Here is a 15998-nt window from a genome sequence, read left to right as displayed (position 1 = left end):
CCACAGCCAATATTCTCCCGTGAATAATTATCTGCTTTCCTAAATAAATTTCTGTGTCTCAGACTGGTGTGTACTGAAATTCTTTTCCATGTGTGTCAAGGACACCACTTGCTCTGACTGGAGTCCTACACTCTAGGAATTCCTCTGGTGATAGGGAAGTTCACAAATATCTGTTCAGAATTAACTGCTCAATCTGAAGTGTTCAATTACAGCAACACAGAATAGACCAATACAGAAATTGGTATAGAGGAATAAAATGTTACTATGACAAATACTTAAAAATGTGGCTTAGGAACTGAATAATGAACAGAAGGTGGAAGAACTTGGAGGCAGAGGCTAGAGAAAGCCTGCATTTCCATGAATGGAGTATTAAGGCCTTTCTGGTGAGGGCAGATGAAGAGAAGAATTGTAGGGGAAGACTGAAACTTTTTAGAGATGACTAAATTGGTCCTGATGAGAATGTTGGTATAAATATGGATGATAAAGGCAATTCTGTGAAGTCTCAGGTGGAAATGTGGAACAAGGTATTGGGCACCAGAGGAAAGGCCAAAGAACTTTGCTGAATTGTATCCACACCTGAGGGCTTTATAGAAGTCAGAGTTTAGGATTTATTTAGTAGAATACATCCAACTAGCAAAGCTAACAGGTTTTTCAGTTAGTAGCAACTTCAGAGAGAAAAATGTAACATTTACATTTGGGAGGTGATAGCATCTTGAGGGCTAGTTTGGCATTCTTTTGCCTGTTTGCTCTTCTGTCTCCCATTGATACTGCTGGTTACCGGTGACAAGTTCTGCTCCCTCACATGTTGAAGTATAACATTAGAAAAGCACTCTGAAGCAAGCATATAAAGCCAGGGTTTATTTAAAAAGGGGTAACATAGACTTCTCCAGGAGGGAGAAGGGGGCCATAGCTGGTATCCTGGCCTCCCGAGAAGTGAGAGCATCCTGTCTTTTTCATATGTCCTAAGCTTCCTTTGTTCTCCTGCTCTCTTCCCCATATGGCCTTCCTGGGTAAGTGACTAGTCCAGGAGATGCTTGGTGGGATGGCCAAAAGGTGTGAAGCAGATGAGGGGGCCAAGGTGGTGTGATCCGGGGAGGAACAGGGCATTATTTACAACTCCCTGTAGGGAGGGACAATCCCTGGGACAGGTTACCTTAGCAATAAGTTGGAGCAGGAGCAGGTTATCTTGATAAGGGTGGAGGAAAGCCTCTAAAGGCATTAGCATTTCAATCCATCTCCAACTTCCTGGACTCACTCAAATTGGCCTCCTTGATATGATCTGATTTGATTTACTCATCTATACTGACTGCCTGTCTTATTCTGGCTTCACCACTATTTGAAGACATGAGAGGAACAATCGAGAAGGTCCTCACCAAATGCCAGCGACTTGTTCTTGTCTTCCCAGTTTCCAGAGTGGTGAAAAAATTAATTTCTGTTCTTCAAAATTTATCCACTTTTAAGTGTTATGGTATGGTTTATGTTATTGTGTTACGGTAGTACAAATGGTCTAAAATAACTGTGGAAAAAATTCATTTCAACCTCCTAGGGTTGGTGGCAGAATTCCTCTCCTTTTGGTTATAGAATGGCAGTTTCTGTTTTCTTGTTGGCAGTTTTCTAGAGACCACTCATAACTCCTAGAATCTGCCCATAGTTCCTCATCACAAGACCCCCCCCACCACAGGAGCTTCTTTCAGTATGTATGGTAACTTTCTTCTTCAAATCCAGCGTAGAAGAATTTCCTTCTCCTATCTGTTAAAATGGAAGCTCAGACAATGTAATCTAAGTACAGGTGATATATCCCTTCAGCTGTGCCATGTTCTTTGTCTAGAAGGAAGTCCTAGTACCCACCTACATTTAAGCATGAGATTCCTCTAAGTTGTGGACCCAAAGAGTGGAAAATCATTGACAGACACCTTGAGGTTTGCCTCTCACAGTGTTCTCTGGTCCCTAAGAGTTCATGTGCCTCCCAAACAAGAAATAATTTCATCTGTCTCAAATTCTAAGAGTATCATCTCAGTATTTACAAACTTGAACTCCAGAATATCCTGTATATCCAGACCAAGTATGGATTAACCTTCTTGTAATTTGTTAACTGTCAGTCCTGGGGCACTGTTATCCCCCACATATGGACTTATGAAACTAAAGATATATGCCATCAGAGTCCAAAAAACCTAACATACAATGATGGGAAAGGTATAGGATAACAGCTGTTGGCATTCTGATAAAAAACATGGGTGTAGGAGGAATGGAATGAAAAAGAATGATTTATCCATGACAGTTCTGAAATCTAGCTGGGAAAATTTCAATTGGAGTTTCTCAATTAGGCTTCCCAGTCTGAGGGTAAAACTCAGTGATTTATGGTTGTGCTCCTTGGGCTTTGGACACTGCCTTATGCGTCATTCCTACTTTTCCATGAAAGGTAGCAAAGGTCCACAGATAAGCAGTTCTATTTGTGTAACTGGGGCACATTTCATGCTTTGATATTAACCATTGCTGTTCTACCACTATGGCTTACTTTAAAATCAACACGGTTTTTACTTCCCCTTTCTCTTCTCCCTCTCTACTCCCTAACTTTGGAGGAAGCAGAATTATCCTTCTTCCTATCCTAGGCTAAGTTATCTGTCCTTAAGCACACACACACCAAGAATGAAGTAGTTGGGATGTTGCCAAAAGACCTAAGAAACAGCTACCTACAAGTGAATTATGACCCTGACAGGGAACACCTGTAAATTAGTCTTTGAATCATCTTTTAAAAAGTTGTTCCCACTGATGATCAGAATCATAGCCTCTGGGACACAAGTCCCCGTTTTCCATTGTGAGAGGAGCAATAATACTTCTTTTTCCTCTTCACCAAAATTGAGTCTTCATTATTGAATTAGCATTGGGGACAAGGACAGATCTTTTGGTAACATTATTTTGCTTCCTGCCAGTAGAATTTTTTATGTGTGTGTGGAGGAACATAACAGCTTCCTGTCATTTTGTACTTTGTCTCTTTTAATTCAAACTAGCAGTGTTTATGCTGAACTCATTTTCTGAAGACATTGTGGGTCTTCTGTGTATTTCTTTCTTTCTTTCTTTTTTTAGTTATAAATGGACACAATACCTTTATTTATTTATTTATTTGTGGCGCTGAGGATTGAACCCAGTGCCTCACACATGCTAGGGGAACGCCCCACAACTGAGCCACAACCCCAGCCCTCTTCTGTGTATTTCATTGGGTGTTAACTCTTGGACACAAGTCATATCTATACTTAATTTTCAGAGAAGCCCTCTCATACACTGTTCTCCTGCAGGGGTTTTTAATGAGCAGTGTCCTACAGGTCCCTCCAGGATTTCTGGTTTGATTGTTATCACGGTGCCAAACTCTTATTCCCTTGACAATATTCTTTGTGTACCCGATTACTCTGACTTTTGATATTTCCAAGGCTTTAGCAAAAGATTGCATCATCATACCCAGCAGAGATTTGCCACGTTTCTGTTCTCTCGAATAAAAGGCTCAGGGTTCACTCCAGGTAAACTGGGCTAACTGGGCTGCACAAAATAACCACACAAGAGACACAAGTACCTTTTTCTTTGGGGTCACTGTGACGGCTCCTCTGACCTTAAGGGTCCGCAGGAAGAGAGAGAGAGAGAGAGTGAGCGCACTCTCTGACCCCTTTTATTGAGGGGAAGCTATTCAAATGAGGCAAGTGGTCAGGTTTCAGGGGGCTGAGTCTATCTTCATGATGTCCACTGTCAGCAGGTTGACTGACACTGGGGTAGGCCACACCCAAGGGCACAGTAAGAGAAGGGGACACACACAAGGCACTTCAATGGAAGATTCTACCCTAAACAGGGCAAGGGGTTATATTACAAAGGAACAGGTGAGCGTAGCTCCACACATGGGGCTGTAGCAAGACAAGCCTGGGCAGGAAGACATAAGTCACTGGAACCCTAGAAGAGCAGGGCAGTCTAGCAGCATGGGTGCCTGAGGCCACATCACCCAGCAGGGGAGTTAACTTAGTCACATATGAGGTTGGTCTCCCACAGAGATTCATGATTGAATCTCTTAAATCTAATGTGTTTATCCTTTTAGACAGGCTGAGAAATTCAACATTATGTAGTCTTTCTTTTAGTATATAAATTCTTTTCTGGATTTATCTTTCTCCTCTCATATTTTATTATAATCAGTAATCAAAAATCAGCAGCCATCTTTTACATTTTACCTGGAAGTGCCTTAACTGCTTAACCAGCACGACAAGGATCCTCTTCCTCCTATTTCTTTTTTGCAGGGGGTGCACCAGGGATTGAACTCAGGGGTACTCGACCACTGAGCTACATCCCCAGCTATATTTTGTATTTTATTTAGCGATCGGATCTCTCTGAGTAACCTCACTTTTGCTGAGACTGGCTTTGAACTAACCATCCTCCTGCTGGAGCCTCTCAAGCTGCTGAGATTACAGATGTACCACAGTGCCTGGCTATTCCTCCTGTTTTAGTAACATGTTTCTTACTTTCTTCTATGCCCTCACTGTGCATCCTTAAGTGATTTCAACTTATAGTGTATTCAAGGTAGTTTAAACTTTATCATGCTTCTCAAAGTTCTTCTAGCCTCCACCCACTTGATTCGAAGCTGTTTCCAAATTTTTAGGTATGTGTTATAGAAGCTTCAAACATCTCAGTGCCAAAAATAGGTATTATTTTTCATATTACTATGTAACAAATTAGCAAAAACTCCTGAGCCATTATTGGGGACCTGGAAGATCAAAACCAGATAACTTGTAAGGAATAGATGTTCAAATTGGGTTTCGGAGAATTTTTCAGTGGCACAAGTTATAATACAGACAGAAAAAAGAGAACAGCCCTAGGGAGTTAATCCCATTAAAATAGTACAGTATGGCTGTCATTTGAGAATATATATAACTTCTAAGTTACCCATTATCACACACAATTTCATGTTTAGTTGGTAGAAGGAACTTGGAGCTTAAGGAGAGTCAGGAGTTTAGCTGGACTTTCAGCACATGCAATTCATTAGGTGCCTCCTTCTCTTTTCAGGTGTGAAGGCAAATTTGCTGGTGTTTCTGGCTAAGATGGGCCTAGGAATCAAAGCACCTAGGAAGCTGACAAATGAATCAAGAAAAACAACATGAAAAGACACCAGAGGCTTGAATGGGATGAGCAAGGTCTAAGAAGAAGGGGTTCTAATAGGACTGGAATGAAAACACAGGGAAAAGAGAAGCTCTCTGTCATCTCCAGGGTACCATGAAGATTAAAAGTGGAATTGCAAGGCTGAGCCTCGTAGTCAAGTGTTTGTATTCATGGGCAGGTAAACTACTGGCGGTGTTTAGGATTATAAAGTCCTCACTTCTATGCCTGATTTAACTAGTGCATTTGTGTATAAAACAGACTTGGTTTTAAGCCAATGTAGAGCTAAAAGTCTGAGCTAATAGTTCAAAGCTGTGATTCTCAATCTTTATTTGGGGTTGAATCACAAGGAGATTAGTTTGTAAAATGTGGGTCCTTCTGGGCATGGTGGCACAGACCTGTAATCCCAACTACTCAGGAGGCCAAGGCAGGAGGATCACAAGTTTCAGGTCAGCCTGAGCATCTTAGTAACATCCTGTCTCAAAATTTTTAAGAATTTTAAAATTGCTGGTATAACACTTGCCTAGCACATGAGAGAGTGGCAACTTAAACTCTAGTACTAGGAAACAAACAAACAAACAAACAACAACAACAAAAAACCTCATACACACACAAACAAAAACAAAGAAACAAAAAACATCTCAAAAAAATCCAAAAAGCAGATTCCTATTTTTACAGAGATTCTGACAAGGAAAGTCTAGATATTGTTTAGGAATTTATTTTTCATGAATACCTAAAATTTTTTTCATTTGATAAATGCTATTAAGTGATCAATTACATTTTGGGAAAATGCTGTCCTAAACAGCTATTTTCAGTGGAGAAAATATGGTAGTGTAAAAATACATATATTTGCAGGACATGAAAACCACTGATCTGAGATTATTTGCATCCTAGTTTCACTGAAGTATTCTTTCTGGAGAGTATTTGCATACCAGAAGCTTCAATTACTATGCTAAAATGTTCAATGGAGGGGTGTTCTGAAGTTTAGACTCAAGGATAAAGAAATGAAAAATGAGAACTATAAAGAAACATCCAGCATAGATCCAGCAATGCTGCCAACTCTGAGTGACTCTGCTATGATTCTGAGGAGAGATTAGTATGAAAACGGGAGAAAAAAAATCATGTTAACCGTATAAGAACATTTTCCAGAGCAATATGGTCTGATTCTTCATGTTGAAAGTATACATCAAACATTCATCACAAAAAATAACAACAATAATTTTATTATTTTGTTTATATGTCCAGATAGAAATTACCTACTCCTAGAATAAAGAGAAAAGTCTCAAGTGGAGCCAGGCATGGTGGCCCACACTTGTAATCCCAGTGGCTCTGGAGGCTAACACAGAAGGATCACAAGTTTAAAGTCAGCCTCAGAAACTTAGTAAGGTCCTCAGCAATTTAGCAAGACTCTGTATCTAAATAAAATATAAAAAAGTGCTGGGAATGTGGCTTAGTTGTTTTGTGCCCCAGGTTTAATATGGCATCCAAAAAACAAAACAAATAAACAAACAACAACAAAAGTTTAGTGGATACATCAAAGAGCACACTGTTATTTCCAGAGTAGTTAAAATCAGACTGATATGGGGATGTCAGCACCAGCACTGAAACTCTATGATAATACAGAACCATTTTTAATATTTTTAATGAATATGAGTTGAAACCTAAGATTATATAGATAAAAAATTTGTAAAAGAACAAGTAAAACTATTAGTATAAATAATTATTGTTGTATAATGTGGAAATTAAAAACAGTTAGTAAAATTCCAGCTAGTTTAATGCAGGAAATGGTGTTGCATGAATGAGGATAAAGTTGTGTGTGTGTGTGTGTGTGTGTGCACGCGCACGCACATTTGTACATGTGGTGAGAGTGAACATGTGTGAATTTGATAGAGAATGAATTTAATGTATTGAAAGTCAATGGAGAGTACTCGTGACACATTCAAAACAAAGTGAGACATCCTGACTTAATGGAATAATAAAATGAAATAAATCTCAGTAAGTACCACAAAGGTAGGTAAGAAAAAAAATACAAAAGGATCGAGAAATCATGGATATACATAAAATGAAATGGTGGGAAATAGCCGAGGTTTCCACATCTAGGTATATGCCAATATATGCACATATGCATCAAGACACATCCATGAAAAAGTCCATGGCAGCACTATTCATAAAAATCACACAAAACAACCCAAGTGTATATCCACATCCAGATGAATATGTAAATTGTGACACATTTATACAATAAAATGTTAATACAACAATGAAAACCAATATCATGGCTACACATAACAATATGGCTTAATCTCACAACATTGAGTTGTGAGAAAGAAGTCAATACAAAAAAATGTATGCTTGTCAATACTATATGCTTTCCATAAAGAAAGAAAAATAACTGACAAAAATAACTTGTAATAGCTCCATCTTCCCAGTCTTTTGGACTCTTTGACTTGACTTTTTCCCCTAATCTGTACCATTAAACTTCATATACTTATAATTGAATATCTAACTTATGGAGTTATTGAATTCTAAGTGCTGGCCCTTTTCCTACTCAGTGGAGTTGGAGAGAGAGATTAGAAAAGGTCTAGAAGGGTAAACATTTCCCTTAACCTACAATCCAGGAGCCTGGAAGGAAGCCAGGGGCACAGGAAGAGCTACACTAGATAAAGTATTGCTTGAGTTTCTTCTTGCCTTTGGTTACTTCATTTTGTAATTCTAGGTAATGTGGAAGCCATCTGGACACACCTTTCCCACCTTAGAATTTAACACTACCTCAATCTATTTTTATGTTTTTCTCTCTGGTTTCTCAAAAAGTTAAGGTAGGAGATCTCAAAATATGCTGAGTAGGTATATTGATTATTTCAAATCACCTGAAAACAGTGACTTCAAAAAGAGCCACCTGGACTGTCTTTTCCTACATTCAGCAAGCCATAACAATTATCTTCAGAGAAGTGTCCTCACCATGCTAAGGTCAGGACTGGTAGTTAGGGTGGTAATGAACCTGATAAAGAAACTCTTTGGGGTAACTCTTATCTTCCGTTAGCTTTTCCGCTCTCCCCTGCCATAAAGCTTCATGACATCTCTAGAATTTATTATGCTAGTTTAGAGATCCATTTGTCCTGGCATCCCTTCCAAATGTATTTTCTTTTCTCTGAAGGGTATGAAAAGCATTGGTCATTTCATTGGCCTTCACTCCCTGTGAAGAACCCCATGCCCTCATAAATTTAATGAAACTTCCTGCTTTTCTCTTTTCAATCTGCCTTTTATTAATTTGTTTCTTAGATCTAGTCAAAGAATCCACATAACAAGTAAAGGTTTTATATAGGGGATTTCTCCCTCTCCTACATCACCAAGGGAGTGTTCCTATCCTCTTTACATTATCAACTGTCTGCCCTCTAAATCCTGTTCCTATTCTCCTACTTACCTCCATTCAGTCTTGTTTTATATATATTGAGCTTCTTAATTTCATGGTTGCTTCACTTTGCACAAGAAATCTTACTCAAAAAAATATTGAAACCAGTATATCTGGCTCAACAAATGATCGCTGATGAAATGAAATGATGATGGCATTCCATGATAGTTCTTATTATTTAGTCTCACTTTTGCACTTTTCTTTTCCTAAAATGAATTATCTATAAATCTAATATCTTGATATTTTAAATTGGGATTTCTCACCAACATTTTCATTGTGTTCATTCTCAGGAATTTGTCAGTTTTCTTTCCCTTTTTGTATCCATCATGATAATGGGTCTTTAAGCAATTCTGATCACACAGCTAATAAGGACTAGAGATTTAGCAAAGAGATTATAAAAATCCTAGAATTTTTAGATCATTATTTTGCCTGTTACATATTGGACATTAGTTTGACCTGTTTGACTACTGTGTAGCAATAACTCTTGCATCTACTTTTGGCTTTTGTTTTTTATGGTCCCTCTTTCACACTAAATTAAAAAAAGCATATTTAAATCACTTATTACTTGGTTATAAAATTTGGAAAACTTTGTGTTCTATTAAGGTACAATAAAACTACTTGGACATGACATTAAAGACCCTTTTAATGTGGCAATAATCAATCTTTCAAATACAGCATCTCTTTACTTAAATCTGGATTTGTTTTTATTTGATAAAACAAATCACCAAATTGTTTCTTGTCTGTTATCCCAGATTTGTAGCTCTTTTTTGGAACAATGAAGATGCCAAATTCATATTTGTATCCTTACCATGTCATAATTTCTGTTTCACTGACAGTTTCTGATGACTATTGCTATCAATTTCTATTCACATTTCGGTCTTTGAGTCTGCCCTTGTATCTCTTTGTTTATTGTATTTCTTACCTTCTGTTCACCTGCTTGTATCCTTGATGTTAAGTGTCTGTGTTCAGGTTGCTTCAGAGAGAAGTGCACCAAGAATAGGTTCCTTCCCCAGGTCTGGTATGCAGTTGACTCACTGCTGTAGCTCAGGCTTTGGCTACTTACAGGTGAGAGGAAGCTGAATTAATACTGAGAACAGGACATCTCCCAGTTCTCCTTTTATGTGGTGGGAGGTTCTCTCTTATTCATGTTTATTTCATATCCCATTATTTTTTGGCATGCTGACCAACTTAATGTAATGGGAGAAGCTCTCTCTGGAATTCCCCTTATCTGCATTAAGACCAGACTGCAAAAGAAAGGATGCCTTCTACTCCATCCTCAAATTCCATTATTTATCTCAAAAACAAAACAAAACAAAATAAAAATAAATCTGAGAATGTAACTCTACCTGTGTAGACTTATCTTACAAAATTCTGTCCCCTGGGCTCATTCAAAGTTTAAAGTGATCATCCCTGAGACTCTTCTTTCACCTCATAATAATTTATAAGCCATCAAAATTTTCTCTGCTTCTTTGTTCTCCTCTATAAAAAAGGGAATATGTGATTTATATGTTTATGAATAATGTTAAACATGCTCCTGTGATTGTTCTTTTCCTATTTTGCATGAAAATAAATCTGTATGCCATTTCTCCTATTTATTCTTTCTCTCCTTGATTCCTGTGAGTGATCCTTGGGAGGTTAGAGGGGAATCTTTCTCTACACAGCTCTTGGGAGGATTGTCTTGTCCTCTTGTGCTGAAGCTTGTACTGATGCCCTTTTTTTCCATTGCTAAGTCCATAGGTGATAGACTATCTGATCCCCCTGAGATTTCTTCAGAGTAAGAACACACTGCCTGTGCATGGTTTGATCTCAGTAAGTCTTGTCTTAATTGAAATGGGTGAAGCCCTTCATTCCACAGTTTGGCTGTGTCATGCAATGCTGGACCACCCCCAATACTAAAAACAGACTTTCAGTCTCATTTCCCAGTCTCATTCTCTATTCCCAGAAATGCTATTTGTAATATGAGTGATGACAGGCATGTTTGTTGGTTAATGAAGGTTGTTTGTCACCTGTCTTCTCTGAGTGTTCCTGTGTCTTATTTTTTTTTCTTGTCAGTTTCCTAACTTAAATTTGATTTGAAAAATTCTAGTCTTATTATGATACACAATGGAGGATTCTCCTTGATTCTCCCAGGGGATCTTAGAGAGATCCCAGTCACCAAGGGACCACCTAAGGGAAGGTCTAGTAAGAGGAAAGAGAGACACCTGAGAGTGGTTCAATATTGTACTCTAGTTGCCTCACTCTATTTCTACTCCTAGCTCAGCTTTGACTGCAAGCTTTGTGAATGGGACTTCCAGATCCCAAATGCATTGTTTAAAGAAGGAAAGGCAGACAAAATTGCAGGTTCTCTTTTTCTGGGATTTTTACCCTAATTTATCCTTAAAGCAGGCTCAAAATTTGTCTAAGATGAATTTTTCCTTAAGGGACTCTATTAATCTCTTCTGAAATCTAGAGAGATCTTTGCCATCAAGGAAAGAAAGGAGAAGAGGAATAAAAATCAGACAACCCAGGGAAAGACACAGAGGCCTCAGTTCTAGCCTGCTAAGGACTTTTCTCCTTACCTTTCAGGGATGTGCCAGCTGCAATGGGTAAGACTCTGCTTGCCAGAAGAAGGCAAAAGGAAGAGTGTCCCCCATTCTTTTGTGAATATTTCCTGCTTCAGCTCTTTGCATTGCCTATAACTCCCATACTGCTCAGTTAGTCCCAAGGATTTTCACAGGGAGGAATTCCCATCTCCATTACCTGGTGACTGACAAGAGACAGAAGACAAGGGGAACCACCATGTCTTGCAGATGGGATATATTAAAGGCACAGGTTTGGCTCCATCCTGACTTAGGGTGGCTTTGGTAGTTGTGCTGAACTTGTGGAATGTTGTCTCCAACACTCAAAAATAAGGAATTGCTGGAGATGGAGAATCAGAGACCCAGAGTTTGTTAGAATCTCGATTTCTCTATTTCCCAGAAAATTCAGTATCCAGTCATTTGTTGCTTTAAGGATAGACCTTTGTTGCATGAGATCTGGAAGGCAATGTTTTAAATCAGAAGCCCTGAGGCAACAATAGCTTTTCTGGGTTACCCAGAGACTCCAGGAGACATGACCAAGGTCTTGTTTAATAATCCAATTGGTCAATCTGTGTCTTTACATTAGAGATTAAAATCATTCACATTCAGGTTAGTATGATAAATCCTGTCATTTTGGTTTTTTCTTCAAATGATGTTTTCATTATTTTTTCCCTTATTCATCTTAGAGTTTTGAAAGCTTACTGAATTGATACTATTTGATCATTTCTGATCCTCATTGATACTTTACTATTCAATTGAGATTAGTTCTTTCTTGTACTCTTGTGATTGAATTTATCTTGCCTCATCTTCTGTATGTAGGATTACTTTGAGTAGTTTCTGTAATACTGATTCAGTGGTCAATAAATCCTTTATTTTATGCCTATTTTGGAAGGTCTTTATTTCTGCTTTGATTCTGAAGGATGAGTTTGCTGAGTATAGTAATCTAGGCTAGTAGTTGTTTTCTTTCTGGTTTTGAAATATATCGTTCCATGCCCTCCTGTCCTTTAGAGATTCTACTAAGAAATCTGCTATTATTCTTATGGGTCTGCCTTCATTATTGACATGGTATTTCTCACTTGCAGCTTCACTATTCATTCTTCATTCTGTACTTTTGGAAATTTAAATATAATGCACCATAGAGAGGTTCTTCTTTTGTTATGTCTATTTTGAGTTCTAAATCACTCCTGTACATGAATGTCCATATCATTCTCAAAATTTCGGAAAATTTTTGCTATTATTTCATAGAACAGTTTTCATAATTTTAGCTTGTACCTCATCTCCCTTCATCTTTACCTATGATTCTCATGTTTTGTTTAATCATGTGTCATAATTTTGTATGTTCTGTTTATGCTTATTTTTTCTTATTTCTGAATGTAACATTTCACCAACCTTTTCTACAAACCCTGCTATTATTTTTTCAGCTTGATCTCGTCTATCATGAGTCTTTCAAGTGGTTTTTATTTGATATATTAAACTTTGCATTTCCAATACTTCAGTTTTTATTATTATAGAATCTTGCTCTATTAAATTGCTCTTTCACATGCTACCTTGTTTTCCTTAATTCGACTGTTCATTTTGAAGTTATTTGAATTTGTTAACTATTTAAAATCTTATACTTTTGAAGCCCTTTTCCAGCATTACATGCAATTTAGTAACTTTGGAGTTAGTTACTAGTCAGTTATAAAAATTTGGAGGATTACTGATGCCTTTTTTTCCCCATATTTCTTGAGTTTCTATGTTGAGATGTTCATATCTGTTGGGTTGTGTATGCTTTCCACTTTTATATGAGGGTCTTCTTAGGGCACCATCTTCTCTTCATAATGTTCTTTAAACCATTGGTTTGTTGTGCAGAGTTGAATTTAGTTCCAAATAGAATTAATAGTGTAGTTTCCCTGAGGCTTCTTTGGCTAAGATGGGTGAGTTTACAGAACTGTGTCAGAGTCTGAGGGTTTCACTTCCTCTGTGGGTCTCCCAAGAGTGGGATCTCTCTGGTAGATTAGGTAGATGTGTTGAAGACAGCAGAGTATATGGGATGCAGTGTTTGAGGTTACTCCTCTATATTTGTCAACAGTGTGCTGTCAGCAGGGTGGTCTGCTGTAGCTGTGGGGGAGATTATGCAGGAGCTAGTCTCCATAACTACCCCCTCCAGCCATACCTACTTGGGGTCAAGTAATTACATAGGGGCTTATTTCCTCTCCTGTTCATTAAGTTGAAGTATCTATCACGGTTTGAATAGGACTGGGTCCTGGGTGGAGTAAGGTGCAATTCCCCGTAGCTGATCAGTGAGGTGCAGTTTTTTTTAGCTGATTTGTGCGTATAATTCAGTGGCAGAGCATTTACCCAGTGTATTTGAAGTGTCAGGTTCTATTCCCACATGACATAGGATGAAGAAAACAGCTAGGGAAAAACAATGACAAACAAGGGTCAATTAGATATAGAAATGGAGTAAAACCCACAAATGTCACACCACCACCACTAGGAATGGCAGGGGCAAAGATAATATAGAATGAACTTAATGGTTAAAAAATGATTACAAAAAAATGAGCACCAGAGAAAAAAGAAAAGGCACACAACATAAACACTAGAAAATACAGAAAGAAAAAAAGAAAGAAAGCAGGTAGAGATAGAAAAGCAAAGCCACAACTTAAGAAAAGAAGAAGGAAAGAAAGACATTTGAGTCTTACAAGGAAAATTGAGTAAAAGAAGAGAAAAATGAGTGTGTGTATATATATGTTTATATATAGAAGTTTTATACAAAATATATATATATATATATATATATATATATATATATATATATATATATGTATATATACATATATATGTGTGTGTGTATACACACACACACACACACACTTATGTGTATATATTTGTGTATGTATGTATATACCAAACAACAAAGTGTCTAGTATTGGCTCTGCTGAGGGGTTGAACCCTGCACACAAAGTGGATGTTAGCTCCCTGTAAGGATTGGCATTTCCTTCCTTGTCTTATGCAATCCTTGGAGATAGCAGAGGATGGGGGTTATTCACCTCTTTTTCCTAACTTTTGTTTTACTTTCCAGATAACAAACAAGATTGGATTGAAACTGCAGCCAGTTGGAATAGCTCTCATCTGCCCTATTCACCAATAAGAGCTAGCATGCACTGTGATGTGCAAGGGCAGAAACCTTCTCTGAAATAATTAGTCCAATGTACTTCAAAGACTGGGCTGATGCCCAGCACTGTGGCCAGTCTGGGTCTCTGGTGTCCTTTGGGATGCCTAGTGGGTGGGTGTGGTAACAATCTGCAAAGGGAGGCTCTAGGTCCCACACAATCCACACTTAGGACTCTGGCCTTCCAAGCCCAGGTTCCTGGTGTCATCATGTGTGTGTCTGTTCAGACTCCTGAGCCTCTTCAGCTGGCTGCCTGACCTGAGTCTTAAAGGGGAAGCAGCTTCTTCTGTGTTCACATCACCAACTGATTTCCCACTGGAAAGAGATTTTAGTGAGTTTGTTTCAGTGGTGCTCCCTTCCCTGGGGCCAAGCCAAGCCTCAAGAGATGTATTCACTGAGCAAGCACTTTTGTTTTGCAGAATCAGCAAGCTTAGATCAAGCCATCTGAAGATGTTTTCTCATTAGAGCACCAATAGTATACCAAAAGTGCAGAGAAAGGGTCCAGTGCCAGCCTGCTCTGCAGGTTGCAGATCATCTGGGTTTGGAATGTCCTTCTGCAGTGTTTCAATTTCTGTTCTGGTTCCATCCACTGTGTCTCTCCCTTCCTCTCTGTTACTCCTGACCTAGAGTTGCTGCTGCATCCCCCATGCTGATGTGTGCTTCCTGCAGGGCACATTTTCTGTTCCACTTTCTAGAGTGCCTGGGCTTCTCCAAGTCTCTGTCCACTGAGCATTTTCTCAGTCACCCACCTTGATGAGGATCTGCTCTCTTTCTGTTTTCATTCCAACTCACAGAGAAGCAGGTGAGTGTTGGCTGCCTTGAATCAATTGTTCCTGTGTTCACAATAAAAATCAACTATCAAACTAAGAAAAATATTTTCTGTTTTACCTTGTTGGATGTTGGTTAGGATAAAATTGGTTTTGATTTGAATGTTTGGTCAATTTAAGAGCATGAAATTTTTAAAAGACAGATTTCAAAGAATTTTAGTCTCTAACAAAAGAAATTAAAAAAAGAACATGCAGAATAGAGGAAAAAAAGCAATGCATAGCAGAGCAAAATAGGAGAGGAAAAGGGGAAGTATTGGGGAATAATATTAGCCATTTATATTGCTATGTTGTGCATATATACAAATGTGAAATTATGAATCTCAACATTATGTACCTCTATAATGATCTAATAAAAATATAGAAAAAATAGAATCTGAGTCATCTGGAACATTATAAACCTCTATTATATACAACCCTTTGGGTAGTATTTTTTGAACCCTATGCAGTTGCTGGCTTTATAATAATTACCATTAAGTGTCTTTCATTTTTTTTGACACTCAATATCAAATTATTTCCCATTTAAACATCTGCCTGATCCTGTGCTTCCTAATTGTAAACACCTGTGGCATTCTCTAACTGAATTTTCTGCCTTAGTCTCAATTTTGACATGAAAAAAAAGTGGCCATCACTTTTTTAAGTAAAGCCTGCTCATCTCCTGTAATTTCTATCTTTATTACCAGCAAAGTCATTGTTCTTTTCATGTGACCATAAGTAAGAGTGCACTATCTGCTGCTTCTTTTTCAACATCATTGTTCTGTCTTCTGGTATATTTCCATGGCTTCTCTGAAATCCTCTTTCTCATTTTAAGTTCCTATGGTCATTTTCAATAAGAAGTTGAATGGTTCATGGGGCTAATGTTTAAAAACTCTTTCTACTCTAAATCATCATTCATGATATCAGCTTCAAAAACTAATCAAAAAATCTTC

The sequence above is a fragment of the Marmota flaviventris genome, chromosome 9, assembly GCF_047511675.1.
Source record: "Marmota flaviventris isolate mMarFla1 chromosome 9, mMarFla1.hap1, whole genome shotgun sequence".
In the NCBI taxonomy this organism is placed as follows: domain Eukaryota; kingdom Metazoa; phylum Chordata; class Mammalia; order Rodentia; family Sciuridae; genus Marmota; species Marmota flaviventris.
The sequence above is the reverse complement of the archived record's forward strand: the minus strand, read 5'-3'. Positions refer to the sequence as shown.